Source organism: Oncorhynchus gorbuscha, linkage group LG17 (assembly GCF_021184085.1).
Source record: "Oncorhynchus gorbuscha isolate QuinsamMale2020 ecotype Even-year linkage group LG17, OgorEven_v1.0, whole genome shotgun sequence".
In the NCBI taxonomy this organism is placed as follows: domain Eukaryota; kingdom Metazoa; phylum Chordata; class Actinopteri; order Salmoniformes; family Salmonidae; genus Oncorhynchus; species Oncorhynchus gorbuscha.
Window position 1 is genome coordinate 32809489 of NC_060189.1, and position 19673 is coordinate 32829161.

General features: G+C 42.1%; 1 protein-coding gene across 1 annotated transcript in view; it reads left to right on the forward strand.

The window, feature by feature from the left end:
* The first annotated feature begins 517 nt into the window (after positions 1–517).
* The window catches only part of LOC124002018 (leucine-rich repeat and fibronectin type-III domain-containing protein 5-like), a 56779-nt gene continuing 37623 nt past the window's right edge, over positions 518–19673 (forward strand). Inside the window, exon 1 of the mRNA XM_046309231.1 lies at positions 518–676. The gene's annotated coding sequence lies outside the window, so the exon portion shown is untranslated. The remainder of the gene's footprint in view (positions 677–19673) is intronic.

Below are 19673 nucleotides of genomic sequence, written 5' to 3' on the forward strand. Positions count from 1 at the left end.
TAGCAGCATATATTTAGATAATTACGCGCTTTTTCCGGGGCTGAATAGCTGAGAATAAACTGGAGATGAGGGACGGAAAGACCTAGCCTTTTAATAACTTGGATGGAGGGCAAGCGTGCTACAGGCACTGTCACTCTGTGGATTACGTGGTGGAGGCAGAACGGGGGAAGTGCGCGTAAAGGTGCAGCGGTGCAACGGTCTCCCTGCTGAGATTTGATCTGAGTTCCCCATAGCAGCCACTTTATAGCACTCGGCTCTAGAGACGTACACTCAGCTAAATAGAGCAAGCCAGTATTACTGCGGAGGAAAGCCTCTACTGTTGTGAGGCGCGTCGACGAGCGGCAGGAGAATGGCAAGATCTTCGGCGAGTCTGAGGGGAAAGCAAACGCCCGTTTTTCACCAAAGGATTCTGTCGAAGCGCGTTGGATTTTGACTGTCTCTTCGTGTTGGTGTTCTTGGATCTTTATTTTAAACTGAAAAGAAAAGGAACACACGTGGATTGGGTTCGGAGGAGTTGTGGGCTTTGAAATCCAGCGCACCTTGTATTGATATAGCCTAATGTAGCCTAAATCCAATGGGGCAAAACAAAATTGGAACATGGGAAAATATGAAATGTGAGAAAATTCGATACCCCTGATCGTCGGTGCTCAGAGCAGGGCTGGCGTTCCTTTTTAAGGTAAACTTTTACTGTTTAAATGTTTGTACGTGTCTGTACATTTTCATCAGTCCTTTTTTGTTTTCGTTCATCGTTCATTGACCGAATTTCAAGGCTGAACCCATTGGGCTCTATAGCCAGATAACCTGCAGGACGTTGTTGAAAACCAGGTGTGTTCAGTATTACCGCTTATTCAGGAACAACAGAGGGTAAAAAAACGAGACTTAAATAATGCTTAGTTTGAACGAATGCTAGCTGTCTGACTGCATTTCAATTTGAGTGTCTGGGCGTATATTAAAAATTACGCAGTGGGATCATTTATTTGGCCAGGTCACTGCTATCCATAGACCTGATCTTGCTCTAATTGATTTGGGTGAATGTGGTGGTATACTTGGGTGGTGGTAATGATTGTGTGTGTGTGTGTGTGTGTGTGTGTGTGTGTGTGTGTGTGTGTGTGTGTGTGTGTGTGTGTGTGTGTGTGTGTGTGTGTGTGTGTGTGTGTGTGTGTGTGTGTGTGTGTGTGTGTGTGTGTGTGGAAAGGGGGAGGGGTGGTTGTTAACGTAGACACCCTCTTTCACTGCCTCACCCGGTCATAAGGGGCTAGATTAAAATCACCTCTACTTATATGGAAGCTGAGCTCTCATGCCACTTCAGCCCTCCATGAAGTGTGTATAGCCTTATCAATATAGGCTACCCAGACAGGTTACAAGAGTCCTCAACCTTGGCATATGCTCAGATGATGATAGAGGAGTTCAGGCGTCGTCGTCATCTTGCCCCGTCCTAAGCGATATATCATGCTCACTACCATGGCACCAATGGCTGCTACAGACGCGCTATGATATAATTATAACCATACCCACATATTCTTGATGCACTGGAATGATATATATAGAGATCATATGTAAATGACTAAAAAATGATGCTATAATAACCACGTGGTGATCCAAATGAACTGAAGTGTATATTTCCATTGTATAGGTAAAGGCAATGTATGGATATGATTTAGAATGGCAGTGTCGAAATTCACTTCAGCTCAGTGGTCATGGTGCCTATTTATGTTTGTACAATCTTTATGTATTTATGGTACAATTTTCACATAAGAACTATTGGATCCAGTGAGTACAATAGACTACAGCAATGACCATTTAAATTCCATATTATTCTAACAAGGCGTTTCTTTGATTTCAGCAATGTTGGTTGTCACGGACACTTCTATAAATGTAATCTGATAAACAAGTCATATTTCAATTCTTCAGACCCCATGACACTTCATCCTTAATAGGGCAGGGTAGCTGCCAAGACTGTGCAAAGCTGTCATCAAGGCAAAGAGTGACTACTTTGAATAATCTCTTTGATTTGTTTAACACTTTTGGTTACTACATGATTCCATGTGTTATTTCATAGTTGTGATGTCTTCACTATTATTCTACAATGTAGGCAATAGTAAAAAAAATCAAGAAAACCCCTGGAATGAGTAGGTGTGTCCAAACTTTTCACTAGTACTGTATGTAAGGGTATTCTGTATTGCTTACCCTATGAGCAAGAAACCATATAGGCAAACTGAGCTGCAGCTCCACTTTCAGTGGCTGGTGGTGCTATAATTCAATTTATTCTCCCTCCATACTGCTGCCTGCTGCAGCTCTGAAGGGCTGGGTAACACTGAGGACGGGGGCGGCGAGACTGCCCAACCGCAGCTTTACCATACACCTATTAGGGTGGGGTGGACAATGGAATACACCTTTGGTTATCAAAGTAGCATGTATTCAAATATTATGTCTAGTGCATTAGGTATTCATTTTTAGACCCAGGGACCTCTTCATTCGTTGTGATATAATTTGAAAGTTCCATCTTTTGAAAATCAGGGTGGGATTTGGCACGTTGGAGATGGTGTGGCAGCGATCCCTGTAGCTCGGAGACTTGTTTTAATTAAGCTAGTAGAGATTAAGACCCTGTGATGATGTGAGCCCGAGCCAAGGAATCAAAGAGCCCGGTATGAGGATCCTGCTGTTAGTATGATATGGGGACTGAGGGAATCAAACGCTGCAAAACAACATCCTCCTCCAGGTAGGATTAGCATCACATACCTGGGTGCTCAACAAGTAAATAGTCTACTATAACATCTTGCCTTTGATATTCCCTCTGGGTGCATGTGTGAGGAGTTACCATGACATATTGTATTACATTTACAGGCAGAGCACTGGTGCCCAATATTACTTCATACAGAGAGCATACGATCAGCAAGTACTTACAGTCCTCTACTACACTGTCTTTACGTCTTTGATACTTGTGTGCTTTTTCCCTGTGAGTCTGTGAGGACGTACCATGGCAGGTTTGAACACATTTATTGATACCTGAGACAAGACATGTATGTCGGAGCCTGATAAGTGTCAGCAGATTGTAACGTCGTTCTTCGTTTGTCGAAAGAGAGTCGGACCGAAATGCAGCGTGGTGGTTACTCATGACTTTAATGGAAAAAGTGACACATGAAATAACTATACAAAATACAAAATAACAAACGAAACGTGAAATCTATTACAGCCTATCTGGTGAACACTACACAGAGACAGGAACAATCACCCACGAAATACACAGTGAAACCCAGGCTACCTAAATACGGTTCCCCATCAGAGACAACAAGAATCACCTGACTCTGATTGAGAACCGCCTCAGGCAGCCAAGCCTATACTAGACACACCCCTAATCAACCACAATCCCAATGCCTACAAAAACCCCAATACGACAATACAATAAACCCATGTCACACCCTGGCCTGAACAAATAATTAAAGAAAACACAAAAATACTAAGACCAAGGGCATGACACAGATACTTGACAGCTCTGGTGGGATGAAACCTGGACAGGTTTGAAATTTAGACTAGACATAGGACTCAGCTAAAAATCATGTGACCCATGAATGGTGAGTTAATGTAACCCAATATGCCTGTGTATTCTTTCTAGAGGCGTTAGCATAGTATTTTTTACCATGATGTGGTATATGCTCTACGCTCTGTTATGCAGTCATCATATGGTGTCAAAGAAACTGGTAATGTGGTGACTGTTGTAGTTTGGCCAAGAGTCCAGCTCCATGAACAGTTACAAGTGAGATTGTGTCAGAAGCTTGCAAAGCTAGAAGTGTTATTGTGGAGTCAGGACCATGGACAGCCCCTCACTCTTGATCTGTGTTCCGCATGTTAGAGTACACACAACAGTGTTTACAAACTCAAAGATCAGCACCGTGGACAGCAACCATTTTCTCTGTTTGCTTGAATCTACTGAAGGTTTTGCTGCTCCCAAAACAGCTTTGCTAATCTTGAGCAAGAGGTGAATTTGTAATGTATGTGACCTTTATGTGATGTTCTCATTGGTTTTTTGGTAATAATTGATCTGTTAGCATACTGTGTTTACTGAGTTTAAGGATGTCTCAGTTTGTATGATCTGTTAATTGCTCAGCAAGGAGTTGATTGTTGAGTTAATTCTAAAAGACACCAGGCCACATTGAATTTAAGCACTAGGGGCCCAATCCAGACTTAGGAAATGTACACCTTTCATATGAACACCTTTCCTACGTATGTCTCAGTATTTGGTATTCAGACTTACCTTATGCAGGTGGTAACAGGCTTTGCAGGAGTGGTTACCTTGCACATTGAATAGATTTAATTCAACCGCTAAAAACCCTCCCACTTACTGGCCAATATATTTTCTCTGGGAGTTTTCATTCAATAGGGTTTTCAGTACATTTATCGAAAGCCATCCCTTTATATTTGTTTCATTTGAATTTTCGTGACAGACTCACTAGAATATATGGAGAACAGTTCAGAATATTAGGGATCAATGAAAGAAGCCATGTCAATAGATACATATTCATCTCCTTTTCAGCACCAATTGGTAGATAAACAAAATACTCTGATCTTGTATATTATTTAGGGTTAGAAAAGTATTTATGAATAATAATGCAAAAAACTGTTTGGAGAGCCTTTACACACTAAATATATTGATGAATCAAAAATATAGTTGTTGGAATCATCCTGAAAGTTTCCATATTCAATTGTTCAAACCATTAAATATTGGATGGTGATAAAAGTGTACAACAGGGGTTGAAGAGTAGTCCTGTAAATCTACCCTAATAATTCTCACTAATGATGGAACTGTGATGACAGCGGTCCAGTTGTCGTGAACCGTGCACCAGGCTCCAGGTTAAAACTGCTATGTATGGTATGCATTCCATAATGATTGAAATAGGCTACGTCTTCCAAATTATTTACTTGTAATACGTTATCCTACTATGATCCACTATTATTAGCAATCCTCAGGAACAACCACACAGAAGCACTGGCATACCACACATCCTAACTCTGTCCCCCCCTCTGGGGTCAGAATACATAATCTGTAGACACACTTCTGCTACACCTTAATTTCTTTGATCTCCACCCCAAACGTAAAGAGCGAATTACATTCCATTTACTCTTAACTCTGGTCGGAATTCCCCCCTCTAGGTTAATAGAGATTGGGCCAGGATGGATTACTGTATGTGTACATTTAATTATAAATTGTTTAACCTTTCTAGCGCAGGGCTTCCGCTAGACAAAATTCCGCTGAAAAGGCAGCGCACAAAATAAAAATATATTTTTTAGAAATATGTAACTTTCACACATTAACAAGTCCAATACAGCAAATGAAAGATGAACATCTTGTTCATCTATCCATTGTGTCAGATTTGAAAAATGCTTTACAGCTAAAGCACAACATATGATTATGTTAGTTCAGAGCCAAGTCGAAAAAACACACAGCCTTTTTCCAGCCAAAGATAGGAGTCACAAAAAGCAGAGATACCCCTAAAATTAATCACTAACACTCATAGGACACATGTTACACAATACATGTATGTTTTGTTCGATAATGTGCATATTTATATCCAAAAATCTCAGTTTACATTGGCGCATTACGTGCACTAATGTTTTGATTCCAAAAAAACATCCAGTGAGTTTTCAGAAATACGCATAATAAACATTGATAAACGATACAAGTGTTATTCACAGAATTAAAGATAGACTTCTCCTTAATGCGACCGCTGTGTCAGATTTTTTAAAAACTTTACGGAAAAAGCATTATCTGAGAACAGCGCTCAGAACCCAGGACAGCCAGAGGACTATCCGCCATTTTGGAATCAACAAAGTTAGAAACAACACCATAAATATTCACTTACCTTTGATGATCTTCATCAGAAGGCACTCACAGGAATCTTAGGTCGACAATAAATGACAGATTTTTTTCCATAAAGTTCCATTTATGTCCCAATAGCCACTTTTTGTCAGCATGTTCAGCCTAGTAATCCATCTTCATGAGGCGCAAGCATTTCGTCCAGCCAAAAACTCAAAAAGTTCCGTTACAGTCCTTTAGAAACATGTCAAACAATGTATGGAATCAATCTTTAGGATGTTTTTAACATAAAACATCAATAACGTTCCAACCGGAGAATTCCTTTGTCTTCAGAAAAGCACTGGAACGAGAAGTAACTCTGTCGGGAGCGTGCGTCATGAGACCAAGGCACTCTGCCAGGCCACTGACTCAAAGAGGTCTTATGAGCCCCTCCTTTATAGTAGAATCCTCAAACCAGTTTCTAAAGATGGTTGAAATCTAGTGGAAGCCCTAGGAAGTGCAACCTCATCCATATCTCAATGTGTATTCGGTAGGCCAGGCTTTGAAAAACTACAAACCTCAGATGTCCCACTTCCTAGCTGGATTTTTCTCATGTTTTCACGTGCCATATGAGTTCTGTTATACTCACAGACATAATTCAGACAGTTTTAGAAACTTCAGAGTGTTTTCTATCCAATACTAATAATAATATGCATATATTAGCATCTAGGACAGAGTAGGAGGCAGTTCACTCTGGGCACGCTATTCATCCAAATGTGAAATGCTGCCCCCTATCCCAAAAATGTTCAAAACCAATCAGTGGATCAGGTCTACTAAATCAAATCAAATCAAATTTTATTTGTCACATACACATGGTTAGCAGATGTTAATGCGAGTGTAGCGAAATGCTTGTGCTTCTAGTTCCGACAATGCAGTGATAACCAACAAGTAATCTAACTAACAATTCCAAAACTACTGTCTTATACACAGTGTAAGGGGATAAGGAACATGTACATAAGGATATATGAATGAGTGATGGTACAGAGCAGCATACAGTAGATGGTATCGAGTACAGTATATACATATGAGATGAGTGTGTAGACAAAGTAAACAAAGTGGCATAGTTAAAGTGGCTAGTGATACATGTGTTACATAAGGATGCAGTCGATGATGTAGAGTACAGTATATACATATGCATATGAGATGAATAATGTAGGGTAAGTAACATTATATAAGGTAGCATTGTTTAAAGTGGCTAGTGATATATTTACATCATTTCCCATCAATTCCCATTATTAAAATGGCTGGAGTTGGGTCAGTGTCAATGACAGTGTGTTGGCAGCAGCCACTCAGTGTTAGTGGTGGCTGTTTAACAGTCTGATGGCCTTGAGATAGAAGCTGTTTTTCAGTCTCTCGGTCCCAGCTTTGATGCACCTGTACTGACCTCGCCTTCTGGATGATAGCGGGGTGAACAGGCAGTGGTTCGGGTGGTTGATGTCCTTGATGATCTTTATGGCCTTCCTGTAACAACGGGTGGTGTAGGTGTCCTGGAGGGCAGGTAGTTTGCCCCCGGTGATGCGTTGTGCAGTCCTCACTACCCTCTGGAGAGCCTTACGGTTGAGGGCGGAGCAGTTGCCGTACCAGGCGGTGATACAGCCCGCCAGGATGCTCTCGATTGTGCATCTGTAGAAGTTTGTGAGTGCTTTTGGTGACAAGCCGAATTTCTTCAGCCTCCTGAGGTTGAATAGGCGCTGCTGCGCCTTCTTCACGACGCTGTCAGTGTGAGTGGACCAATTCAGTTTGTCTGTGATGTGTATGCCGAGGAACTTAAAACTAGCTACCCTCTCCACTACTGTTCCATCGATGTGGATAGGGGGGTGTTCCCTCTGCTGTTTCCTGAAGTCCACAATCATCTCCTTAGTTTTGTTGACGTTGAGTGAGGTTATTTTCCTGACACCACACTCCGAGGGCCCTCACCTCCTCCCTGTAGGCCGTCTCGTCGTTGTTGGTAATCAAGCCTACCACTGTTGTGTCGTCCGCAAACTTGATGATTGAGTTGGAGGCGTGCGTGGCCACGCAGTCGTGGGTGAACAGGGAGTACAGGAGAGGGCTCAGAACGCACCCTTGTGGGGCCCCGTGTTGAGGATCAGCGGGGAGGAGATGTTGTTGCCTACCCTCACCACCTGGGGGCCCGTCAGGAAGTCCAGTACCCAGTTGCACAGGGCGGGTCGAGACCCAGGGTCTCGAGCTTGATGACGAGCTTGGAGGGTACTATGGTGTTGAATGCCGAGCTGTAGTCGATGAACAGCATTATCACATAGGTATTCCTCTTGTCCAGGTGGGTTAGGGCAGTGTGCAGTGTGGTTGAGATTGCATCGTCTGTGGACCTATTTGGGCGGTAAGCAAATTGGAGTGGGTCTAGGGTGTCAGGTAGGGTGGAGGTGATATGGTCCTTGACTAGTCTCTCAAAGCACTTCATGATGACGGAAGTGAGTGCTACGGGGCGGTAGTCGTTTAGCTCAGTTACCTTAGCTTTCTTGGGAACAGGAACAATGGTGGCCCTCTTGAAGCATGTGGGAACAGCAGACTGGTATAGGGATTGATTGAATATGTCCGTAAACACACCGGCCAGCTGGTCTGCGCATGCTCTGAGGGCGCGGCTGGGGATGCCGTCTGGGCCAGCAGCCTTGCGAGGGTTAACACGTTTAAATGTCTTACTCACCTCGGCTGCAGTGAAGGAGAGACCGCATGTTTCCGTTGCAGGCCGTGTCAGTGGCACTGTATTGTCCTCAAAGCGGGCAAAAAAGTTATTTAGTCTGCCTGGGAGCAAGACATCCTGGTCCGTGACTGGGCTGGATTTCATCTTGTAGTCCGTGATTGACTGTAGACCCTGCCACAGGGTCCTGTAGAAGCTGCAGGATGGCTAGTTTTTTGGTGGTCTGATGATTTGTTTATTTTAGTTTATTTAGTTTGGTCTACACTGGGGGTCTGATGATATGTTGAGGTCAGTTAATAATGATCTCTCTATGAGAATGATTCAGATGAGATGTAGATAGACCCTGGTGGTCCTGTTTAACCCATGACACACTGGCTGGACTGAAGACTGAAGACTGCTCTACTGATCCTTTTAGTCTAAACCCATGTTCCAGGATCACCTAGAAAGGTGATACAATACCTTTATTTGACTGATAAGAAGCACCACATGGATTTATATTATCATTTGTTGTTTGGGATTTGAAAAAAGGAATACATGTTGTCCTTTCAATATTGGTTTGTGATATATAATGGAAGCAAGTATTTGGGAGAGTTTTTGTATATATAGTATAGACAAAACACTGATACCCAATTGATCTTATTTTAAAGACCGCATCGAATCAGACAGGCATACTGTAGATAGAACCGTAGGAAGCTTTGGAGTCCTAAGGCTTGTGGAGGATCCCAAACCAAATGAGGATTTACTGTTTACTAGTGCAGGAGAAAACCTCATCTGGTAACAACTAATTAAAACCACAAGGTATTTCAATGTTTTATTTTCTTTCATTTGGTGTCCCTCAAGTTGTTGATGCAGGGTGAGATCTTTGTCAGTGTGATGGGGTGACTAGAATGAATTCCTCTCGCTGACTGTGAGTGGGAGGTACTTTGAGGGATGTTTGTCTGTGATAATGAGCTGTCAAGGGGACAGCGGCAAATTGTTTTGATCCCGCAACAACCCGCTGGTTTAAACAGGAGAAAAGTTGCAGTCTGGAATGGTAATAGTTTAGTTTCTGTGGTGAAGGCCAGTGAGTCTGTAATGCTATTACATATTTGACTGACGAGGCACTGATCCCTAGTTTCTCAAATATTGATATGCACGGTGTTAAATGAAATGACAATAACATGTTAGTTCCTGTTTTAAAAAGTGAATATTCCTAAAGAAGATCTGGAAGGTTTAACAACCAAAAATTACAATATTTCAAGGTAATGAAGAATCTTTCATGATTTGTGGTCTAGCCACTTTTAGTTAAAATATATCAATATTCACAATATTCTCTGACTATTTGGTGTTTGTAAATACAAACATATCATAATAATATCTATATAATCTCATTGTACTGTAGGTAGCTAACAGCTTCTTGTGTCTCTGTGTAAATTGTAGTTTGTAAGGCCCTGGGCTGACTTCCTGTAGTATGACGAGATTAGAGTGAATAGGTGGGGATATGGTCTCTTCTGCCTGGCCTTAATCTGCCCAGGGACACACATGGACCCTGCCGTGACACATTTGAGAAGACTATACACACCACTTATGGGATAAGCCCTTTACAAGGCTTTTGCTGTGACAGATAGATGCAGAGCTACAAAAACTGAATACATTTACATTTACATTTAAGTCATTTAGCAGACGCTCTTATCCAGAGCGACTTACAAATTGGTGCATTCACCTTATGACATCCAGTGGAACAACCACTTTACAATAGTGCATCTAAATATTTTAAGGGGGGTGAGAAGGATTACTTTATCCTATCCTAGGTATTCCTTAAAGAGGTGGGGTTTCAGGTGTCTCCGGAAGGTGGTGATTGACTCCGCTGTCCTGGCGTCGTGAGGGAGTTTGTTCCACCATTGGGGAGCCAGAGCAGCGAACAGTTTTGACTGAGCTGAGCGGGAACTGTACTTCCTCAGTGGTAGGGAGGCAGCAGGCCAGAGGTGGATGAACGCAGTGCCCTTATTTGGGTGTAGGGCCTGATCAGAGCCTGGAGGTACTGAGGTGCCGTTCCCTCACAGCTCCGTAGGCAAGCACCATGGTCTTGTAGCGGATGCGAGCTTCAACTGGAAGCCAGTGGAGAGAGCGGAGGAGCGGGGTGACGTGAGAGAACTTGGGAAGGTTGAACACTAGACGGGCTGCGGCGTTCTGGATGAGTTGTAGGGGTTTAATGGCACAGGCAGGGAGCCCAGCCAACAGCGAGTTGCAGTAATCCAGACGGGAGATGACAAGTGCCTGGATTAGGACCTGCGCCGCTTCCTGTGTGAGGCAGGGTCGTACTCTGCGGATGTTGTAGAGCATGAACCTACAGGAACGGGCCACCGCCTTGATATTAGTTGAGAACGACAGTTTGTTGTCCAGGATCACGCCAAGGTTCTTAGCGCTCTGGGAGGAGGACACAATGGAGTTGTCAACCGTGATGGCGAGATCATGGAACGGGCAGTCCTTCCCCGGGAGGAAGAGCAGCTCCGTCTTGCCGAAGTTCAGCTTGAGGTGGTGATCCGTCATCCACACTGATATGTCTGCCAGACATGCAGAGATGCGATTCGCCACCTGGTCATCAGAATAGGCAGAGCTGTTCTGTACAGCTACAAGGCTTTGGTTGTAATAGAGGCAGAGCTATATGAAACTACTGTACAGAGCCGTTCTGGCTCACTACAGCACCGTCACACAGTGTTCCCAGCTGACGCCACCTCATCTTCTAAACTATATTACTCTAAAGGGCTGATTATACAGTACTAGTCAAAAGCTTGGACATACCTACTCATTCCAGGGTTTTTCTTTAGTTTGACTATTTTCTACATTGTAGAATAATAGTGAAGACATCAAAACTACGAAATAACACATATGGAATCATGTAGTAACCAAAAAAGTATTCAACAAATTCAAATTTACTTTATATTTGAGATTCTTCAAAGTAGCCACCCTATGCCTTTATGACAACTTTGCATGGAATGCTTTTCCAAAAGTCTTGGAAATCCCACATATTCTGAAGACTTGTTTGTTGCTTTTCCTTCACTCTGCATTCCAACTCATCCCAAACGATCTCAATTTTTTAATTTTTTTTATTTACCTTTTTTTAACCAGGTAGGCTAGTTGAGAACAAGTTCTCATTTACAACTGTGACCTGGTGGGTTGAAATCGGTCATTTGGTGCAGCTCCATCACTCACCTTCATGGTCAAATAGCCCTTACTTACACATCTTGGAGGTGTGTTTTGGGTCATTGTCCTGTTGAAAAAAGAATACCATACCAGATGGGATGGCGTATCGCTGCAGAATGCTGTGGTAGCCATGCTGATTAAGTGTGCCTTGAATTCTAAATAAATCACAGACAGTGTCACCAGCAAAGCATCTCCACATCACACCTCCTCCTCCATGCTTCACTGTGGGAACCACACATGAGGAGACCATCCGTTCACCTGCTCTGCGTCTCACAAGACTCGACAGTTGGAACCAGAAATCTCAAATTTGGACTCCTCAGACCAAAGGACAGATTTCCACCGGTCTAATGTCCATTGCTTGTGTTTCTTGGCCTAAGAAAGTCTCTTCTTTTTATTGGTGTCCTTTAGTAGTGGTTTCTTTGTAGCAATTCCACCACGAAGGCCTGATTCATGCAGTCTCCTCTGAACAGTTGATGTTGAGATGTTTCTGTTACTTGAACTCTGAAGTAATTATTTGGGCTACATTTTTGAGGCTGGTAACTCTGAACTTATCCTCTGCAGCAGTGTTAACTCTGGGTCTTCCTTTCCTGTGGTGGTCCTAATGACAGCCAGGCTCATCATAGCGCTTGATGGTGTTTGCTACTGCGCTTGAAGAAACTTTCAAAGTTCTTGACATTTTCCATATTGACTAACCTTCATGTCTTAAAGAAATGATGGACTGTCGTTTACCTTATTTGATCTGTTCTTGCCGTAATATGGACTTGGTCGTTTACCAAATAGTGCTATCTTCTGTACACCACCCTTACCTTGTCACAACACAACTGATTGGCTCAAATGCATTAAGAAGGAAATAAATTCCACAAATGAACTTTTAACAGGGCACACCTGTTAATTGAAATGCCTTCCAGGTGACTACCCCATGAAGCTGGTTGAGAGAATGCCAAGAGTGTGCAAAGCTGTCATCAAGGCAAAGGGTAGTTACTTTGAAGAATCTCAAATATAAAGTATATTTTAATTTGTTGAATACTTTTTAGGTTACAACATGATTACAAATGTGTTATTTCATAATTTTGATGTCTTCACAATTATTCTACAATGTAGAAAATAGTACAAATAAAGTAAAACCCTGGAATGAGTAGGTGTGTCCAAACCTTTGACTTAGCAAAACCACAAATGTACTGTATGTATTGCATTTTCCAAACAACCAACAAAGAGATCCGTGGTTGAAACCATATGGATCATTGATGGTGCTTTGAGCTGGTTGGACCACCTGGTGTCTGTTCCCAGAACAGTTTGGTTTGATTAGCACAGCTGATATATTGCTTTATATAGCTGTGTGTGTATATCAGTGTCATTAGTGATGATCATTTGGAAACATACTCAAGACACTGCTAGTGATTAACCAGGTACAGTTCAGACCTGCACTGTACTGGACCTTCAAATGAGTTTATTTCAAACACTTCAGCTGGGCTTGATTGAGTTTGCCTGATGGATATGAATACATGCATGAATAGTGGTGTTCCTTGGAACTGTACTTAGGACACTGTTAATGATGCACATTGAGCAGGTAGCCAGCCTCGTACAGTGTACAGTTTGTATGTCTGTCATATATCATGTTTAGTGTGATGGAGCATGCAACCCTAATCCCCAACTCCTATGAGGTGGCAGCCATCTGCCCTGGTTGGCTCATCTTCTATTATTCATGCCTGTTGTCGATTGACAGAATGGCTATCTCATTCTGTGGCGATGTGGCCTGTACCATACTCATTGTTTGATTATTGTTGGGAATTGTCACAATGCAGACATGCAGTGTATTTATCAGAGATGAGATCTGATAACAACTATTCCTGATGCGTTGTGATAACGAAGGTTGGGTTTTTGGTTTTATGGTGCATCTGAGTGCTCTCTGGGAGCCAGCCCCTGTATTTCTGCACACACAGTAATGAATTGGAAATGCTTTGTGCACATCTGTATTCAATATAGAATCCACAGTATAATACTATAATGGTGTCTATTTCTTCAATGAGGATCATACACTGTATATACAAAAGTATATGGACACCCCTGCAAATGAGTTGATTTGGCAATTTTAGCCACACCCGTTGCTGACAGGTGTATAAAATCGAACACACTACCATGCAATCTCCATAGACAAATAGTGGCAGTAGAATGGCCTTACTGAAGAGCTCAATGACTTTTAACATGGCACCACCAAAGGATGTCACCTTTCCAACAAGAAAGTTCGTTACACTTCTGCCATGCTAGAGATGCCCCGCTCAACTGTAAGTGCTGTTATTTTGAAGTGGAAACGTCTAAGAGCAACAACGGCTCAGCCGCGAAGCGGAAGCCAACACAAGCTCACAGAATGGGATCGCCGAGTGCTGGAGGCTGTTATAGCTGCAAAGTGGGAACCAACTACATATTAATGCCCATGATTTTGGAATGAGATGTTCGACGAGCAGGTGTCCACATATTTCTGTTAATGTATTGTACCATACGCCTGCAGACAGTAGTGCTGAGTACAAATGTAGGCCCCTGCAATATCTCTCTCATTTGAAAATGGTTGATGGAATGTTCCGGGGGATGAAGGATGAGGGGGAGTGTGGTTGTGAGACATGATGTGACATGATGTGTATGATGTCATTGATGTTTGTTGAAATGTGTGTTCCTCTGTTGATTGTATTTTGTTTATGTATGGTTGTTGTTGAGAAAATAAAATAAAAAATAAAAAACAATGTGAAAACGATTGATCAAACACCAACTAGTTTTAGGTCCTTTGAGCATGCACTCTTATGGAAACAGGTTAATATTATATTTCTGTGACCCGAGTAACAGTTTGAATACTAAGTACTGTATATAATGTATTATTTCTCCCCGATGCACTTAAAGATAAACACATACCAAAAAAAAGTAGCCAGAAGATTAAGAGATGAATAATTGAGGTAGCCAAATATCTCTCTCTCTCTCTCTCTCTCTCTCTCTCCCTCTCGATGCTTAATGCCATGGTGGTGGTTGTGGTGGGGATATTTGAAGTATTTCTTGCATTAGAGGAAAGTGTCTGGAGGAGCCGAGCAAGTTAGGGCATTGAGTTGAATAAACCCACGAGCACAGGTGAAAGGATGATAGGACAGTCTCCACGCCACAGTATTTGCTCTGTCTGAGTGTGAACAAAGTTAAAAGCAGTGCATGACTGAAACTCTATAAAGCACATGAAGTTAGATTGGGCTTTTATCAAACCTATTGTCAATGTGTTATTGTGGAGCTCCTAAATTGGGTAAGTACCCCAATGGGAAGCGGGAGAGGTAGGAAGAGAATCGTTGTGAGAGAGGGAAAGGGAGAGATATTATCATTCTTCTTTACACTACTTTGGATTATTCCATTGCTGAATTGCCTGGCTGGGTCCTTGGACTAGAACTATGTGAGATTGGCTTAATCTGCAATGCTGCCATACCTTTATATCATTGTATCTATGCATAGTGGGCTAATAATGCTAAACCCACTCCATTTTAGCTTCTGCTGCCATGGCTTTATCCACGGTAGTGCTATTTGTCTGCTCAGTACATAGCACACTATGCTTACTGTGAATGCTCCACTTACGACTACTCCCTTAAATGTATGTAACCAGCTTGTGTTTAATGTTAGAGATCATTATGTCGTATCAAAAAGGCAAATGTTTTTTGCAAAACCCATTGCATTGTCCCGTTGCAGCAGCTGAGTTTAAATGTTGACAGGCTGCGTGACACACTGTGCTGACAGGAATGAAATAGAAAGCTTTGAGTCGATTCTTACTTATTGTGAATTAACATTGCTTTGATGTAAGTGATCCCACAGGCTCAGTGCAGTGCCACATATCATATGCATTGTTTCAGAAGCTCCGGACTGCCACTCCTTCCTTCCTCCTCTGTTTTCTCACAGTAACAATATTCATCCACTCTCTAATTACCTCCCGGGGAGATAGTGATGAAATATGTCAATGAATGACAAACATATATATATATATATATATATATATATACTGTATATATATATATATATATATATATATATATATATATATATATATATATATATATATATATATATATATATATATATATATATATATATAGATAGAGAGAGAGAGATTATGCCTATAATGACCCTTTAATGAGGCCCTGCATGTATTGGATAAGCCCACAGTGCATCCATCTCTGTTCTCCTCCTTCACTGGTTTCTATTGCTTTCCGTCGCCAGCCATTTGCAGGTTGTCTGCTTGACCTTCAGAGGAAGGAAATCATTAGCATGCACCAGTTTTATTGATTAAGAGAGAGAGTGGGCTTTTCTGAGAAATAGGTTTGCAGTACAGACGGGAGTATGATTTTTGAGCTTGATCGAGGCTTGGTGAGATGGGTGGTGAGACTGGCAGATGATTGAGCTGGGTTGGTTGGTTAGTGTGTTGGTGCTGGTTTGGGGCGTGTGTGATGACTCGAGAGGGGAATCTTAATGACACATTGCATGCTGGGATGAGACATCAGCATTGCATGGTGTGCTGTGTCTGTGCGCCAGGCACGGAGGGAGAGAGTAGTCACTGCCTGTACTCACCAGGACGACAGAGAAACCTTTTAGCACATTTAGCACTGCTCAGGCCCAAGAGTGTGAAACGCAAGGATGACACTTCTTAGATCTGAGTAGTCAGTCACAAACTCTACCAAACACAGTTAATTACAAAAATGTCTCAGCAGCTCATGACATTGCTAATCCTTTAGCATCGGAATGAACAAAAATAATATTGTAGTGCCTTTAGACATTGCATGAACAGTAGCAAACTATCAAACCATAGTGCTAGGAAAACCACACTTAAGGGCACAAACATGGGAATAGTATTTTGTAAAAGAAAAAAAATGCTTCCATATTGTTTTCACAGATAAATGGACAGACCTAGCGGCATTTTCACGCAAGGTTGGACAAATCCTACACCTTTTATCTTTCTTTCTCAGCATACACAGTTTGATATGTGCCGTAGTTACAAAACGGCACATCGTATTCTCAGTGATCGACGCGGAGGCACAACACACTGCCGGTGGAATATGTAACCTGTCATCAAATGTTATGGCTTTTTATACATGTTCAGGTCATGTAACCTGAACAGGATGTACATCCATAGCTGACCAGAGGGCCATTAAAGACAGGATCCTTATTAATCATCACACCTCTCTCCTTCACGCACAGACAACCCAACAAGGCGGCCAAAAATGTCTCAGAAAGGTCAAATATTTGGTGGGAACTTAACTCTGAGCTTGAATTAATGTGCTCCTATATGAAGATCAATACAGGTTGTGAATTCTGCGTAGTTTGCGTTTATTATTCGATCTTAGATCACAATGCTTTCCTTGCTCGGCCATGAACCTCAGCTGCAGTACAAAGTCAAATAGGGTGATATGGTGGAATTGGATTACACACAGATCCAATCAACCCCAGGACTATTGTTTTTCGCTGTGTGCGTTTTGCTCTGTGGTTGATAAGATCAAGAATGTTTTCTCGATCTTATCGTTTTGAAAGAAAAGAGAAACGTGCACACTTTATTTTTACTTTCAAGCTATCTCACTGTTACCATGCACCTGCAACAAAATAGCTAAAATGTGCGAGTGTCTTTTTGAATCTCTCTCACGTATGATACAGAACCTCACTATAGCATTGCATCGTTATGATTCTAATGATATAATACTGTAGCTGTGCCAGAGTCTGTGCATGGCTGTCGTTATCTATCACTATCTTATCTGTGAGAGCATGGTATCTTGCTACCTCAGTCCGTTGAAGGCCTATGTAGCAGAGGCTGTCGTACGGGGGGACACTTTGAATTCAGCTCACGAATGGGAGTTTTTAAGATGGTTGCTAGAGATAGCACAGACCCAGGCTGTAGAATCAGCAGCTCTGTTTGCTCGAGGCATGTATAAAGTTATTTATATTTGTATTTACTAAGGATCCCCATTAGCCAAGGCAGCAGCTACTCTTCATGGGGTCCAGAAACATTACGGCAGTTATATACTGTTTAAAATATTACATGACATGACATTTTATAACACTTTACCCAATACATTTAATGTGTTCCCTCAGGCCCTACTCCTATCACATATTTACAATACAAAATCCATGGGTGCACCCCCCTATCTATATCGATGGGACCGCAGTGGAGAAGGTAGAAAGCTTCAAGTTTCTTGGCGTACACATCACTGACAAACTGAAATGGACCACCCACACATACAGTGTGGTGAAGAAGGCACAACAGAGCCTCTGTGCAGTTTTATACAACCTTATTATCAACAACCAAATATTTGATGTATGCTACAGTAATTTACAGTATCTTTAGTGCCCTGTAAAGGAAACTCGCCTGTTGAATATATACAGTAGAGAGCAGAGCAAAGTACACGTTTCGAGCTGACATAGAGATGAGAGTGTGAGGAGTGTATGATCAATCGCTTCAACTTTGCAGAATGGCTCTGATATTTATAAGACTGGGGAGAAGGTGGCAGCACACCACCCACCATCAACCAGAGCAGATAACCTCATGCAGACAACTCTACCGAGAGCCCTGCAAAGAATTATGGGATTATAAAACAATCACTAGAGAAAAATACAAGATAATATTTGAACATTTGAACTCTTAAATTGAGCTTAAACAACATCACATATCAGGACAAGTATGGGGTTATGTTATCGCATGAGAAAAATGACTTTGCCTGAATCTTTTTGTTTACCTCAAGATCTAATAATCAATTCAAACTAATGTGCCACAATGAAATGGAATCTCCCCAAAGCTTCAAGATATGGCGGGACTTTTTCCTGATGTTGTAAAATCGTACACTTTCATTATGACCTGAAATGAGCTTTGTCAAGAAGGGCTTTAATTCCTTGCCTCAGCAACTTTGAAGAAACAACAATGACTGCTGCACCGGTCCAGTGCCGCTGTCTTTTACTGAGTAAAGCCCATCGGAGGATAAATGATACATGAGTAAACCCTGCCAGGTAAATGTTCACTGACATTGTGGTCTGTTACATTTTCCCTGTGTGGATTCCCAGCTGAGCTTAAGCGCTCTCTGTTGTGATCAATAAACTTGATCTCAACACCTGCCAATGCTAGCACGATAATAATTTCTCCACAACGGAAGTGCCGTCTGTTTGTGGCTATTATTTTCCTCCTTGTCATATCTTGCTACATTGGGGGAAACTTCCTAGTGCATGCGACAGGCAGGAGTCCCCTTGGGGAACCTCATAATGAGTATCTCTGTGTGCATGTGTCTCTGCCTTTGTCTGTAGTGTACTGTAAGTGTAGCGATTGAAGTGTGAATTCCAACATGAAGCCTTCGCGCCTGAAACTGTGAAGAGCTGTGCCTTCAACCAGCATATACATCTTCAATTTGCCCCAGAAGTACGGTATGTAAAATAACACACAGCTGCAGTACACCTGTATGACCTCTCTCTCTGTGTATTGCCTGGTTAAACTCAAAGAGAAAAAAGGCCAGACAGTTGCAACCAGTGAATAATTCAAACAGTGGAATAAACTGGACAGTAGCTATATTAGATCAGGAGGCCTGTGCTATTAAAGAGACCTGAATAATGCAAAAAACAAATAAGCACTTTTTAATGGGAGGGTCTTGGGGATCGTGAGGTAATTTAATCTGTCCAATCATTTTGTTTTTGTTATCGATGAGGTGGGCTGGCTTACGACCCTCAACAGACGCAGCAGACAGAACGTTCTGCTTATGTAACAATGTGTGTTCACTATGCCGTGCATGGAGGATAACTTTGGAGTTAACCCCAAATGTCCAAATGGAGCAGACCATCTACAGAGGCCATCTGTCTGTTTGTAGTGCTTGTGGCTCTCCCTCTAAAACACTGGCTGCCTCCCTGCCTGGCCTGTGTCTGCCATGATGCCAGGGATAGGAACATAAAACGTGCAACAGATGGACAGGTCCAGAGTTCAGAGCTATTTCTACAGTTGGACTG